The sequence below is a fragment of the Cetorhinus maximus genome, chromosome 8 (genome assembly GCF_964194155.1).
Source record: "Cetorhinus maximus chromosome 8, sCetMax3.hap1.1, whole genome shotgun sequence".
Classification (NCBI taxonomy): Eukaryota; Metazoa; Chordata; class Chondrichthyes; order Lamniformes; family Cetorhinidae; genus Cetorhinus; species Cetorhinus maximus.
In genome coordinates this window covers 21168927-21184528 of record NC_135886.1, presented here as the reverse complement: position 1 = coordinate 21184528, position 15602 = coordinate 21168927, and positions in this window count along the sequence as shown.

Here is a 15602-nt window from a genome sequence, read left to right as displayed (position 1 = left end):
ATATTCTTTTTGGTGATGCCATTAAACTTGGCACTATGGACTGCTTTCAAATGCAAGTATTATACAAAAAGAGAAAATGTTGGAAACAAACAGTGGGTCAGTCGACATCTGTCGAAAGAATAGGTAAGTTTCCATTCCATCTTCAGAATTGAAACATAAGGGATCGGTAGGCAGTGAATACAACCAGGAAGAAAGGGAAGGGAAGAAATATATAACAGAGACAAACCCAGAGAGGAATCGTGAGTGGAATAATGTGAAGCTCATTTCAGTCAAGTAATGGTCAGAAGTATTGAGATATTTAAGAAAAAAAAGGGTGCAAAAATAGTTAACGTATGAACATACAAACATGCAAATTAGGAGCAGGAATCGGCCATTCAGTCCCTCAAACCTAAGGAAGTGGGAATCCTGGGCAAATGCAAACAGGAAAGATGGAAAATGTGGTAAGACTAGGGGTCAGAAACTAAAACTGGTTTGAGAACAAAAACAAAAACTGAGGATGCTGGAGATCTGAAATAAAAACAGAAAACGTTGGAAATACTCAGCGGGTCAGGCAGCTTCTGTGGAGAGAGAAAGAGAGAGCGGAACTATCCCAGATTTCCACTAAGCATGGCAGCGGGCAGGAAAAAGAACATTTTACCTGCCAGCCACAATGGCGGCTTCTCACGCCGTATTGTCCAAATCCCGCCTCATTAATCATGCATTCCCGGGAAACATGTCAGGTTGTTGACAGGCGGCCTCTCATTTGCCCCCCCCATGGCATCACTTCACCGCTTCCTCGTGCCAGACGGTATATTTAAAGTGCAGCCGCACGCACACCTCTCAGTGCATCCAGCCCAGGACTGCAGTACAGACTTTGAAAATAGAGTCATCCAGCTTGTCGGCAAAGATCTGGACCGGCCCCGTGCTGACGGTGAGGTCAGCGGTGCTTTACCAAGTGAGGATCCAGCAGTGCAACATCCATCATGCTGTGAGTGATGTGTCCTCTTTCACAGGCCACTGCCCTGCACTAATTATCTTCTTGCTCCAAAAGGCAGGAAGACTGCAGCCCCCCCCCCCGATTCAGTGACGCGTCCCTCGAGCGCCTTTTGGATGCTGTGGAGGCCCGCCGTGATGCCTTCTACCCCGACTCTGGCTGTAGGAGGGGCAGCAACAGCATCAATACAGCTTGGGAGGCGGTTGCAGCTGTGGTCAGTGCCAATGCCCTTCAAAAGAGGACCACAACCCAGTGCCAAAAGAGGATGAATGATCTCTTCCGTTCCGCCAGGGTAAGTCACTCTTCTCATCACTCTCAACTCACATACTCACAAACCCATCACACATCCACAGGGCCCTCACTCACTGCCGGTTCAAGGGAGATCACCATTCACTCTCTCACACACACTGCATTGTCCTCATCCCATCTATGGGACCACTCACCACCCACACATGCCAGGCATACTTATCTCGCCTGGCAGGTGTCCTGCTTACACTCTCTCCATCTGTCTTCATGCAGGACAAGCTGGCACACATCAAGAGGGAGAGGTCGCAGACTGGTGGAGGAATGCCCAACATCAAGGTCCTCACAGACTTTGAAAATAGAGTCATACAACTAGCTGGCAAAGATCTGGACCGTTCCAGTGCTGATGGTGAGGTCGGCGATGCTCAACTAAATGAGGATCCAGCAGTGCAACATCCATCAGATGACCATGCTGTGAGTGATGTGTCCTGTTTCACAGGCCACTGCCACGCACTAATTATCTCCCCTTGCTTTCACAGGCACATCTGGGAAACTGCCGAGGTCCTCAGCTCAAAGCCTGAAGACACCTCAGAAGAGGAATCTGTTGAAACCCTAATTGAGAACCCATCACAGTGCTCATCCACACTCTCCACCCACACAGAGGCACGCACTCGGTGGGACCAAACTTAGAGTAGGCCTCAACACTGTCATCCTCGCCATCGAGGACCTCCTCACCCTCATCCCCGTCGATGTCCTCCTCATTGGAAGAGGTGTGTAGCTCTTCCACCTCCTCCTCAGCGAGCTCCTCTCCCTGTTGCAGTGCCAGGTTGTAAAAGGCGCAGCAGACAACACGTGACACTCTCTGTGGACTTTGCAGGGCTCCGCCAGACCAGTCCAGGCACTGGAACCTCTTTTTCAACATCCCGATGGTTTGCTCCACCAAGTTGTGAGCTGCAGCATGAGCCTCATTGTCACTTATCTCTGCTGCAGTCTGAGACTGCTGGACAGGAGTCATCAGCCATGTCCTCTGCGGGTAGCCCTTATCCCTGAGGAGCCAACCCTGCAGCCTCTGTGGACTCTGGAAGACGTCAGGTGTCTGAGACCTACTGAGAATGTAGGAGTCGTGGACACTCCCTGGGAACTGTGCGCAAACCTGCAGGATGTATTTGTGGCGGTCGCACACCAGTTGAACATTCAGCGAGTGGAAGCCCTTGTGGTTGATGTAGCTAACTGCTTGTTGCCACGGAGATCTGAGTGCCACATGAGTGCAGTTGTTGGCACCCTGCACCAGTGGAAAATCTGAGATCTGGTCTAATCCCAGCACTCTTGCTTCCTGGCTTTCCTAATCCCAGGCAAAATGCACAAAGTTGAGTGCCTTTGCAAAAATGATATCCGTGACCTCATGGATGCATTTGTGGGTGGAGGCTTGTGATATCCCACAGAGGTCACCTGTGGAGCCCTGAAAGGAGCCACTGGTGTAAAAATTGAATGCCATGGTCAATTTCACGACCACTGCCAGTGGATGCCCTCCATGTTCCCAATGCGCCAAATCCTGCAGCAGGTGGCAGATGTGACCAACCTGTTCCCTGGACATGTGCAGTCTTCAGCGACACTTGTTCTCAGTCATCTGCAGGAATGACAAGTACCGTTAATAGACCTTGGGTCTAGCTCGGTGCTGACCATCGATGTCTCACTGTGGCTCTTCAGCAGCATGCACAGGAGCCCCAGCTGCCCCTTCTTCCTGAGGATGCTGCTCCTCCCTCTGCCCAGCCAGGCGCCTCCGTTCCTCTCTTCTCCTTCGTCTCTGCTCTCTGTAAGCCATGAAGTATAAAGCTAGATCACCAAGCTCCATGCTCCTGATGTACTCCTCACTCCTCCTACAGGATGAAGAAGAGAGATGTGTGGGTTAGCTTGGGTGTACTAAGAACCTCTCTTGGTTAAGTCTGAATGTCCCTTAATGCATCCGAGGGGTTGCTGGCCACCGCTTGAATAGGCAGAGTTTAATGCATTGCATGGCTGTGCAGTCTGTGCCCAAGAGGTTAAAATCTCTGGAGCATTTGGTGGCACTTTCATGCCTCTGTGTTGCTTGAGTGGGTAGATAAGCCAGAGGCCCAACTCCAAGCATGTCAATGTGGTTGCGCCTGAACTGTCTCAGCTGCGGAGGGATGGTCACTTTATACAAGGTTTCCCTAATGAGTGGCCACTTCCCTCCCCACCCCACCCCCCACATGTGCTTGTGCACTACCTTCAACCACTGTGCAACCCTTGCGCCCCCCCCAATTCGCCTCAACCTCAATGCAGCCCTTGTTCCCCCACAACTTGCCTCAACTGCAGTGCAGCCCTTGTCTCCCCACACCCCCAACTCACCTTAACCACAGTGCAGCCCTTGCCCCAAGGCCGCACTGTCAACCAGCCAGGGAAAAGCGACTTGCCTGTGCCCTCACCTGAATGTGCGGCACCTCAATGTTGAGGTCCAACAGGCGATCCTCGTGATCTCTGCGCAACGTTACTGTGCACTCACCTCCGAGTTCCCCTCGAAGTGCAGCTCGCCAGGTGCATGCCTTATAAATGCTGTTATGAAACGCGTTGGCATACAATCACGCTGGCGCGCTCAGATGATCCAGATTGGGGGGAGGGTGATTCCGGCAAGCTGGGCTTATATTGATATGCTGATGTATTACAATGAAGTTCCCAATGTGTGGTGGCGGGAAACACAGCCCACCATTGACGGGTGGAGCAGACGATTGCAAACTGGTTTCACGATGTCATGAAACCGATTTTTGCCATATTGTCCACTCATGCCTGCCATGACACCCGACACCAGTGGGCAAGGAAAATTCCGCCCTGAGTTTTCAGGTTGACGCTTAGAGAGTGCTTAGGAGAAAGATAGATACAAAAACCGGCGTTTTTGAAGGCTAGAGGCATGTAGAGTTAAACGGGTGTCTAGCCCATTACCTTCCCATCACACCTGAGCTGTCCCCCATATTACAGTGAGCAGGTAAGGTGTCAGCCAGCCCACCTGCCCTTTTGCCTATTGAGGCCTTTAAATAGCCAACTATAGGTCACTTAAGGGCCTATTTCTGCCTCCGTTGCCATAATACAGGGGATGGGGGAAGTCAGAAGGAAACTAGCTGGCCCAGCATGGAGCAAAGGAAGGTCCCCCATGCCCATCAGCGACAGCCTTCCAACCAAGATGGTACTCACCCTTTGTGCCTCCTCATCCAACCACCCCCCACCTCACTAGGGTCCCCAGTCCTTCCTTGACAAAAACCCCCGGACTCACCTTGAAGTCCGGTATCCATGGATCTTCTCCTCCGGACTGCCTTGTCGTCCTTGCACATTATTGCTGCAGAGCAGCCCTTTTTAAAGATGACAAGGCGCCGAACGACTTTTCTACTGGGGGTGTTGGGGGGGGGGGTCGAGCAATATGCCCACCACCACCCCCCACCCTGTAAAATTCACCTCATTGTTCTCGAAACAGGCGTTGATTTACATTGGAGCAATCTACAGAGTCAATGACAGAGATGAATGTTCTGATGAAAGGTCATCGACCTGCATCGTTATCTGTTTCTCTGTCCACAGATGCTGTCTGACCTGCTAAATGCACTAGGCTTTAGGGTGTACACATAAATTGCTCTGCATTGATTGGACATATTATGCACTGAGTCTAGTGGGACAACTAGTTATCATTCTCTAAGTACATGTTTGCTTATTTTTTCTTCTTTGGTGAAGCAGTCTACAACTTGCATTATATTTCATCTGTCATTTTTCTGCCCACTTATATCTTTTGTCCAACTCATTCTGCCATTTCCCAGCTGCCTCCTAAATTCAACTGCCACTTCCCAGTTAGATATTACCTATAAATTTGATCACTTTGGCTTGCATTTCTGAATCCAGGTTATTCATTTAAATCGGAAATATTAGTGTCCCCACACTGAGTCCTGACATAGACGACTGGGTACTTCCACTCTCTCAGACATACATATTTTGCAGCAAAAATGATACATATTTTCAGACAGTATGTCTGTCTGCTATAAAAATGGTTTATGCTGTGTTCGCAAGGGATTTTATATGAACAATACATCCATTACAGTTTTCACGATAGTTCTATGCTGCCCCCTGTTGGAAGTTTTGTCAGAAGAGCCGAGATATAACAAATTCACTTCTGCAACCTCACAATTTATAATTAGTAGTTCTTTTTTGCTGAAGTAATAATTGCATGGTTCTCTGCTCATGCATACGGATATGTTATCACAGTGTTGCTATTAATATGTTCCTGGAAGTAACTGCTCAACTGACTATCTCGTAAGGTACCCATTGGAGCAATTAATTTGATAGAGTATAATATGAGAAGGCGCTGAATTTGGCAGCAAAAATTAAAGTATATATTTAGGCTTGTAAAGTTGATACATGTTATTGCTAAGGGATTCCAATTTAACCCTCTGCATCCCAGCATGCAGTTGTAGTCTGTTTATAAACAGCAGAAACGCATGTGGGAGGAACCCTGTGACTCCCGGCTGTTCACCTTGGGCCTAAGTGGACAGACTGTCACCTTCATGATTTTTATGTCTTGCAAATGCGTGAAACTTTATAGGCTTTAAATAAAAATCTTGCTTTGAAGTAGAGCTAAATATTCTGGAATCCAGGGGGTGAAACAAGATAGAATAAGCTGACCAAGAATCTGTCTTGTAGTATCAGAATGGACAATGTCACAATTAGCCTCCGTGTCCCTAGCTTGATGGGGAGAAAATCAGCCAGGATTGCCGCTTTGGCCACTGCTTGACAGTGAAGAGAAGTGTTTTGATTGAAAACAAGGTTTGGGGTTGTGTTGGTCCACAGGCGATAAAGCAATTCAGGACTGGTGTGAATGGTGTAGAAGGAGGCAGCGAGATATTGTCTCCCATCAAACCGTGCTCCAGGGGCGGAGAGGGAGAAAAAGAGAAACCCACTGGAAAACAAGCTAGAGAAAACAAATAAAATTAACCCCGCTTATACTCCCTCTATAATAAAGTGGACAAAGATCAAAAGGAATTAAAAGGACTCATTTGAGAACAGCAATGTACAGCACAAACTGGGAGAATGTGCCATTCTTGTTTCTTCCGATGTTTATAACTGTCTCATGGATGATGGAGGCCATTCAGCCCATCAATCCTGAAAGACCCTAAAACATTCTCATTGCGTGACATACATTATTCTTGTAGGGAATTCGTTCCATGTGTTATTCAGCTCCTTGTGTGTAGAAGAACTTCTTAACATCAGTCTCCAATTTCCCTTTTACTCATTTAAACCTATGAGCATGTTGCCCGACCCTCACAGTTTAATTTAAATTTCCATATATACAATCTTTATAAGTCTTTAAGTTCATCTCTCAGGTGTTTCCTTTCAGAGCTGGTGAACCAAAGTTTCTATAGAGTTTCTTCATAGCTGAAACTTATAAGATTGGGAATCAGACTCATAGCTTTTATCTGCATCTTAATATTGTATCCAGTTCTGGTCAGTGAGGCATATGAGTGCTGGAGGCCTAGATCCCTGAATGGCTTGATCATGATTTACCCCGACTTGTTTTCTACTGTTTTGTCAATGTAGTTCAACTTTCTGTTGGCTTTGTTGATTGTTTCTCTGTATGGGTTGGACATTTTAAGCACTGACTCTGCTAAGGCATCGATCCCATCTTTCCAAAAGCAATTCTGACGAAAGGTCACAACCTGAAACATTAACTCTCCCCACAGATGCTGCCAGACATGCTAAGTATTTATGGCATTTTCTGAATTTATTTCAATTCCATCTTTGGCTATTTCAACACCATTAATACATGTGTTTCCCATTTAGCCTGCCAATATGTAGCATTTTACATTTGTCCGTAGTAATCTTTGTTCACCATTGTTCTTTCCACTTAGCTATTTTGTCCACTGCAGCACTGAGGGCGTACTTCACTGTTCAGAGCTTTTCAGATGAGGTGTGAAACAAAGGTGCCTTTTGCCCTCTCAAGTGGACTTAAAAGACCAGAAACTTAACTGGACCAGCCGCATAAATACTGTGGCTACAAGAGCAGGTCAGAGATTAGTTATTCCATGGTGAGTGAATCACCTCCTGACTCCACAAAACCTTTCTATCATCTACAAGGCACAAGTTAGGAATGTGATGGAAAACTCTCCACTTGCCTGGATGAGTGTCGCTACAACGATGCTCAGGAACTTCTACACCATCCATGACAAAACAACCGACTTGATCAGCAACCCCATCCATCATCTTAAACATTCACCCCCTCCACTGCCCGCGCACAAGGTGCACTGCTGGAACCCCCAAGGCTTCTTTGACACCACCTCCCAAACCCATGACATCTACCACCTAGAAGAACAGGGATAGTAGACACATGGGAACACCACCACCTGCAAGTAACCCTTCAAGCTACAGGCCAACCTGACTTGGAAATGTATCACCCTTCCTTCATTGTCACTAGGTCAAAACCCTGAAACTGGCACTGATAACTTGGTCTGAATCATTTTTTAGTTGCATTTAGTAGGTGTCGGAAATAAGTGCCAGTTTCCTTTGCAATTCTGCAATGAGCTCTTGCCCCAATTGCAGCCCCTGACCCTGCATTTTATTCAGACTACTCAGTATGTGAGATGATGTGCTGCATTTATAGATATTGAGCTGTCTAATCTGTGGTCCTAGGGACTACTGGACACCATTCTGATAAAAGGCCCAAAACTTGAAAACCTTTGTCTTTTTGGAGTCAGAAGGGGGAGCAGTGCCTTTCACTGACTCCACAAGACAAAGAAAGAAAGTCTTCTATTTATATAATGCTTTTCACGACCACCAGACATCCCAAAGTGCTTTACAGCCAATGAAGTACTTCTTGAAGTGTAGTCACTGTCGTAAATCAGGAAACGTGGCAGCCAATTTGCACTCGGCAAATTCTCACAAGCAGAAATGAGATAATGACCAGATACAGTTTCCAGACCCCTTATCCAGCATTCCAGAATCCGGAAGGACCCGAAATCCGGCAGTTTGGAATTGGTGCGCAAGCCCTTTTATTCTTCATTAGATTCTCCTCATTCAGTGACATTTTGTTAACTTGGTATCAGGAAGGGCTCTACTGTATCTCATCCTCCAGCTTCTACTTAAGAAGCGTAGTTGACAGCTGACCTTATCAAAGAAGTCTTGGAGTGTCACTTCTGTTACAATCGGCGATGCTGGTTGTATCGGAGATGCTAGGAAAATACTGGGAGAATGTGTCTGGATGGCTCCCTGACTTCTTCCCATCACTGGTCAAAAATTCCCCCGGGCAGCTGGGGACCAGGAACAGGACCCCTCTGGCCAGTGACAGGTATCCAATTCAGGCTGTTATGGGGGTCATTAACTGTGATTTTGTGCAGCGATTTGAATGTTGTAGGAAATGCGCGGGTCCCACAGATCTTCAGTGGCTTAACAAATGAGGTGAGAGCACAACAGGAGGAGGCTGTTGTTTGTAACTTTATCCTTCATGCTTTATTTTACTTTACTTTATGTATTAGAAATACAGGACTCAAAATTTGTAAGGATACAGGGTCCCACACCTGTAATCTGTTCTTTGTGATGTTGATTGAGGGATAAATATTGGCCAGGCCACACTGCTCTTCTTCGAAATAGTGCCATGGGATCTTTAACATCCATCTGAGCCAGCAGCTGGGGCCTCAGTTTAATATCTCATCCAAAAGACGAAATACTGCAGCACCCCCCACCTCCCCCACTCCCCCCACCCACCCTGGCAGCTCGCCCACACATCCTTGAGGGAAGGCAGGGACATAGTGAGGGGATGCAATGGCGGAGTGAAGAGAAGCGGTAGCATAGTGGTAATATCATTGGACTGGCCTTTCAGAGACCAAGGCTAATGCTCAGGAGACAGGGGTTCAAATCCCACTGTGGCAGATGGTGGAATTTAAATTCAACTAAGAAATCTGAAATGAAAAGCTAATCTAGAGGTGACAATGAAACCATTGCTGATTGTTGTAAAAACCTATCTGGTCCACTATTGCCCTTTACGGGAGGAAATGTGACTCCAGACCCACTGCAATGAGGTTGACTCTTAAATACTCTCTGAAATGCCCTAGCAAGTCACTCAGTTGTATCAAGCCACTAGGAAGCCCAATAAAAGGACTGGATGGACCACCCAGCATTGACAGTGACCTCAACAGCTGGGGGATCAACCCTGGTTCAATGAAGAGTGCAGGAGTGCATGCCAGGAGCAGCACCAGGCATACCTAAAAATGAAGTGTCAACCTGGTGAAGCTGCAGGGCTACTTGTACACCAAACAGTGAAAGTAGCAGGCAATAGACAGAGCTAGGCAATCCTGCACCAAAGGATCAAATCTAAACTCATACACAGGCATCTTCCACCCCCTTAAAAAGATTTTTGGGATTTGGAAGGTAAGGACTCTCATGGGCAACTCCGACAGCGACAGACCGGAATCGCATACTGCTATCATTGCCCGGAAGCTCAGATGTTTCGACATTGACATCACTGCCCTAAGTGAGACCCGGCGGGCAGGGCAAGTCCAGCTCAAGGAACAAAGTGGCAGTTACACCTTCGTCAGTAGAAGATCGCCATGTCTACGGGGTTGGCTTTGCCATTAAAAATGAACTAGTTGGCCATTTCAAAGATACCCCTTGCAGAATAAATGGGTGCCCCATGACCCTTTGGCTCACCCTAGCCCAGAACCAATGTGCTACAGTCCTCAGCATGTACGCCCCAACACTGAGTGCTACAGACAAATCCAAAGAGGAATTGTACTCCAGACTCGAACAATCCCTGCCCTGAGTCCCAGCAGGCAATAAGCTGATCCTCCTTGGCGACTTCAATGCCAGAGTTGGGAATGACACAGACCTCCGTGGAGATGGTAGGGAAATCCAACGCCAATGGTACTCTTCTCCTGACAAAATGTCTAGAGCATGGCCTTGTCATAACCAACACCTTGTTCCATTAGAGAGACAAGTACAAGGCCTCATGGCTGCAGCCTCGTTCCAAGCACTGGCACCTGCTCGACTACATCATTGTCCAAGCGAGGGACCATATGGATGTGTGTATCACCTGCACCATGACAGGAGCCAATGACTGCTGGATGGACCACCACCCAATTTGCTCTGTCATCAACATCAATGTATCCCCAAAGCAGCGATGGCAACAGAAACAATGCCACAGGAAAAGCAGCACTGAGGCACTCAAGGATCCTGATAAGAGAGCCCTATTCAGCCAGTGCTTCACTGCCAACTTGGCAACTCCCAGTGACCCAGAGATGCAGAGTGTCCACAGCGCCTGGTCTGCTCTCAAGGCCTCCATAATCAGCACCTGTGAAGAGATGCTTGGTCACTTGACCAGGAAACACCAAGACCGGTTCAATGAGAATGACCAGGAGCTCCAGGAGCTGATAAGCTGCAAGCGCAAGGCACTTCTGAAGCTGAAACAGCAACTCAATTCGAGAGCAAGAAAGCAGCTCTACAGATGGCTGAAGGCTGAGGTCCAGCAAAAAGACTGCAACCTAAAGAACAAATGGCAGGTGGAGAAAACGCAGGAGATCCAACTGTTAGCCAACAACCGTGACGTGCAAGGTTTCATTAGCGCAGTCAAGACCACCCACGACCCAAGCACCCAAAGCCCCACTCCATTGCTGGCCAAGAACAGCGAGGTGCTTACCAAGGGCAGAGAGGCAGTCAGCGCCCGCTGGAAGGAGCACTTTGAAGATCTTCTTAACAGGTCCTCTGTGTTCAACATGAGTGTCCTCGACTCTATCCTGCAGCATGACACCCATCAACATCTCAGCACAACCCCAACCCAGCACAAGGCAGAAAAGGCTATTTGACAGCTAAAGGGCAACAAGGCATCAGAAGTAGATGGAATCCCCGCCGAAGCACTAAAGCATGGCGGAGAAGCACTATTGGTGCGAATACGTGGCCTCATCTCCCTTAACTGGAAGGCGGAGAGCAGGCCAGGAGATCTTAGGGACGCCGTAATCATGACCATCTTCAAGAAAGGTGACAAGTCTGACAGCAGTAACCATAGAGGAATCTCCCTGCTGTCGACCACTGGGAAGGTCATTGCAAGAATCTTCTTCAATCGTCTTTTCCCCGTGGCTGAAAAGCTCCTCCCAAAGTCGCATTGCGGATTCCACCCACTAAGGGGCAAAACAGACATGATCTTCACCACGCAGCAACTGCAAGAGAAATGCAGGGAACACACCAACCCTTGTACACGGCCGCCTTTGACCTCACAAAAGCCTTCAACACTGTCAACCGCAACGGGTTATGGAGCATCCTCCTCCCTTTCGGCTGCCCCCAAAGGTTTATCACCATCCTCCGCCCCACGATGACATGCAAGCCATGATCCTGACCAATGGATCCACTGCAGGCATGATACACATTTGGACTGGGGTCAAGCAAGGCTGTGTCAATGCACTGATTGATGCACTGAAGATCTTCTCGATCTTCCTTGCCGCAATGCTCCATCTCACCCTCAGCAAGCTCCCTGCTGCTGAAGTGGAGCTAAACTACAGAACTAACGGGAAACTGTTCAACCTTCACTGCCTGCAGGCCAGATCTAAGGTTGTCCCAACCTTTGTCATTGAACTACAGTTATGTAGACAATGCTTGCATCTGTGCACGCCCAGAGGTGGAGCTTCAAGCCATCATCAACACCATACCATCACCAAGGCGTACAAGAGCATCGGCTTTACACCAAATATCCATAAGGCAAAGGTCCTCCTCCAACCTTCCCCCTCCACCCCCCCCCCCACAAACCCACTCCTCCCCGACCCCCGGGTTATCAAAATCCAAGACGAGGCCCTGTACAACGTGGACCATTTTCCATACCTTGAGAGCCGACTGTCAACAGGGGCAAACATCGAAGACGAGGTTCAACACCACCTTCAGTGTGCCAGCGCAGCCTTCGGCCACCTGAGGGACAGAGTGTTTGAGGACCTCAAGCCCGGCACCAAGCTCACGGTCTACAGAGCAGTAGTGATACCCGCCCTCCTAAATGGCTGAGAGATGTGGACTTTATACAGCAGGCACCTCAAAACTCTGGAGAAATACCAGCAGCGCTGCCTCCACAAGATCCTGCCAATCCATTGGCAGGATAGGCGCACCAACATCGGTGTTCTCACTCGGGCCAACATCTCCAGCATCGAAGTATTGAGCACGCTCGATCAGCTCTGCTGGGTGGGCCACATCGTCTGCATGCCTGACACGAGACTCCTGAAACAAGCGCTTTACTCGGAGCTTAGACATGGCAAGTGAACCCCAGGAGGGCAGAAGGAATATTACAAGGACAGCCTCAAAGCCTCCTTGAAAAAGTGCATCCCCACTGACATCTGGGAATCCCTGCCCCAAGACTGCCTGAAGTGGGGGAAAAGCATTCAAGAAGGAGCTGAACACCTTGAGTCTCATCACCAAGGGCTAGCTGAAGCCAGTTGTCGACATCAAAAGGAGCGCATGGCAACCCAGGCACTCCACCCACCCGTTCCCTCTACCATCTCCTGCCCCACCTGTGACAGAGACTGTAGGTCACGCATTGGACTCTCCAGTCAGCTGAGAACTCATTTTTAGTGTTGAAGCAAGTCATCCTTGACCACGAGGGACAGCCTAAGAAGGAGAAGAGACAGTGGCTGCAGTGTGTACCATCTACAAGATGCACTGCAGAAACTCACCAAGGTCCCTTAGACAGCACCTTCCAACTTCGTGACCGCTACCACCTAGAAGGACAAGCGCAGCAGATACATGGGAACACCGCCACCTGCATGTTTCTCTCCAAGCCCCACACACCACCTTGACTTGGAAATATATCATTGTTCCTTCACTGTCGCTGGGTCAAAATCCTGAAACTCCCTCCCTTTCAGCACTGTGGGTGTTCCTACACTGCATGAACTACAGCAGTTCAAGAAGGCAGCTCATCGTCACCTTCTCAAGGGCAATTAGTGATGCTGGCCTAGCTAGCGACGTCCACACCCCATGAAAGAATTTTTAAAAAAGCTCCCCACCCCTAACCTCTGATCACATCTGCAACCCCACCCCCCACCACTAACACCTGGCTTCACAGATGTAATTGTGGGCCTTGAAACTAATGGAAATTGAGAAGGCCCAGCCCAGGGAGGCAGAATTATGAAAAGAAGATGTAGCCGTTAAACCAAATTAAGTGACTGACAATTAACTGCCAAGCATTGTTTGAAATTTAAACCAAGCAGCTTGACCCTGACCAATTGCCTTGATCAATCAAGGTCAAGCTGCCTAATTCAAAACGTCAAACAATGCTCGGCAGTTAACTGTCAGTCACCATCAATGGTGCATTCTCCATGGCAACGCCACTTGCCAACCAATCAGCACTCTCTTCACATACAGTATAAATTGTGTTTTCCCCTCACGTTGGTTTCTTGCGAGCTGTCCTGATGAGCACAAGATGGAAAGCTTAGACATGTCTCTTTTTTCAGCAATCCTCAAGTCCCTCATCCTTGGGATCATCCTAGTAAATTTCCTCTGCACACTCTCCTCAACATCAACCATGGAGTGCGGTCCCCAGAATTGACCAAAATACTCCAGCTGGGGCTCAACCAGCATTTTATAGTGTTTTAGCATGATGTCCTTGTTTTTTGTGTTCATGCCTTTATTTATAAAGCCAAGCGTACCATATGCCTTTTTTTAACAGATTCCTGAACATCTTCCTGCCACTTCAAACATTTGTGCACATACACCTCCACATCTTGCTGTTCCTGCACTTAATTTAAAATTGTGTCATTTAGCTTATATTGCCTCTCCTCATTCTTCCTACCAAAATTAATCATTCTCACCTCCCTGCATTAATTTCCATGTGACATATGTCTTCCACCAGTCAGTCTATGTCCTCCTGAAATCTGTTATTCATCACAGTTCACTATATTTTGAGTTCCGTGCCATCTGTAAACTTTGAAATTATCCCCTCTATACCCAAGTCTATGTCATTAATATATATCAAAAAGAGCAGTGGTCCTAATACTGACCCCTGGTGGGCACCACTAGACACTTCCCTCCAGACAGAAAAACAACCATTACGATTCTCTTCTTTCTGTTTCTTGGTTAATTTTGTACCCACATTGTCACTGTCCCTTTAATCCTTTGGGCTACTCTTCTGCAATAAAATTTATGATGTGGTAATTTATTGAATGCCTTTCAAAGTCCATATGCGCAACATCAGTTGCACTGCCCTCAGCAACCCTCTCTGTTACTCCATCGAAAATTCCATCAAATTAGCGAGACATGATGGTCTAAATTTTCCAGCCCTGCCCGCTGCAGGAATCATCGCGGGTGGAATGAAAAATTTAACGAACCAGCTAAAGGCCCATTGATTTAGGGTGGGAATTTCCGGTCCCACGGCAGGCGGGACTGGGAAATCCTGCCAGATTTAATAAATCTTTAATAAATTTGTGCTGGCTTTCATCTATGAAACCATATTTTCTCAAAAAGCAATTCCTTTTGTTCAGGATTATTGTCTGTTAAAATTTTCCCACTGTCCCGTGGTTGTTGTGTTTATTCCTTTCCCCTTTTTTAAACAGCTGTGTAACATTTGCAACCCACCAGTCCTCTAGCAACATCCCTATATCGAAAGAGGATTGGAAGATTGTGGCCAAACCATCCATAATTTCCACCCTTACTTCTCTCAATAACCTTGGGTGTATCCCATCTGAACATTTGAGCCCTGCCAACAATTTTAGGTATCTCTCTTTATCTAATTTTATCTTATCCAATTTCTTTACTACCTTCCCCTTTACTATGGCACTGGTAGCATCCCCTTCTTTAGTGAAGACAAATACAAAGTATTTAATACCTCAGCAATGCCCTCTGCCTCCACAAGAAGCGTCTGTTGGTCATTTTCACGACAACGGGAAATTGTGACTGAGTCATATCCGCCTATAATTTCAGCAACTAACCAAATGCAAGCTGGATTGTTTAAAAAGGATCTTTTTTAAAAGAAAAAAAAACACTGACCAAAGATGGCTGCCACGAGTCACTTGATTTCTGGAATTGTAAGCTGACCTTTTCTGAAAAGTTACAAGATGGATTGCACTACAGAACTGCCCTGACATGTTGCTCTGGAATTTCACACTTGGGGGTGTCAAGGACCACTTCAAAAAGGACCATTGAAAGGAATGGACATGTCATTTGCATCTTTATGAGCTTACCTCTCCAGCAGAGACTGGGAGTCCATCAAGACAATGGGAACCTGCTAGCCAGCCAGGATATACAATCAACAGACATTCAAACCCCCTGTGGAGGATGAAAGGGCCCCATCTCCTGTTGAATTCTTTTATCTTGAAATGTGTCTGAAGTTTCTGAGATGAAACACAAAAATGTAATTACTTGTTCGATAACAGTGACATGGTAA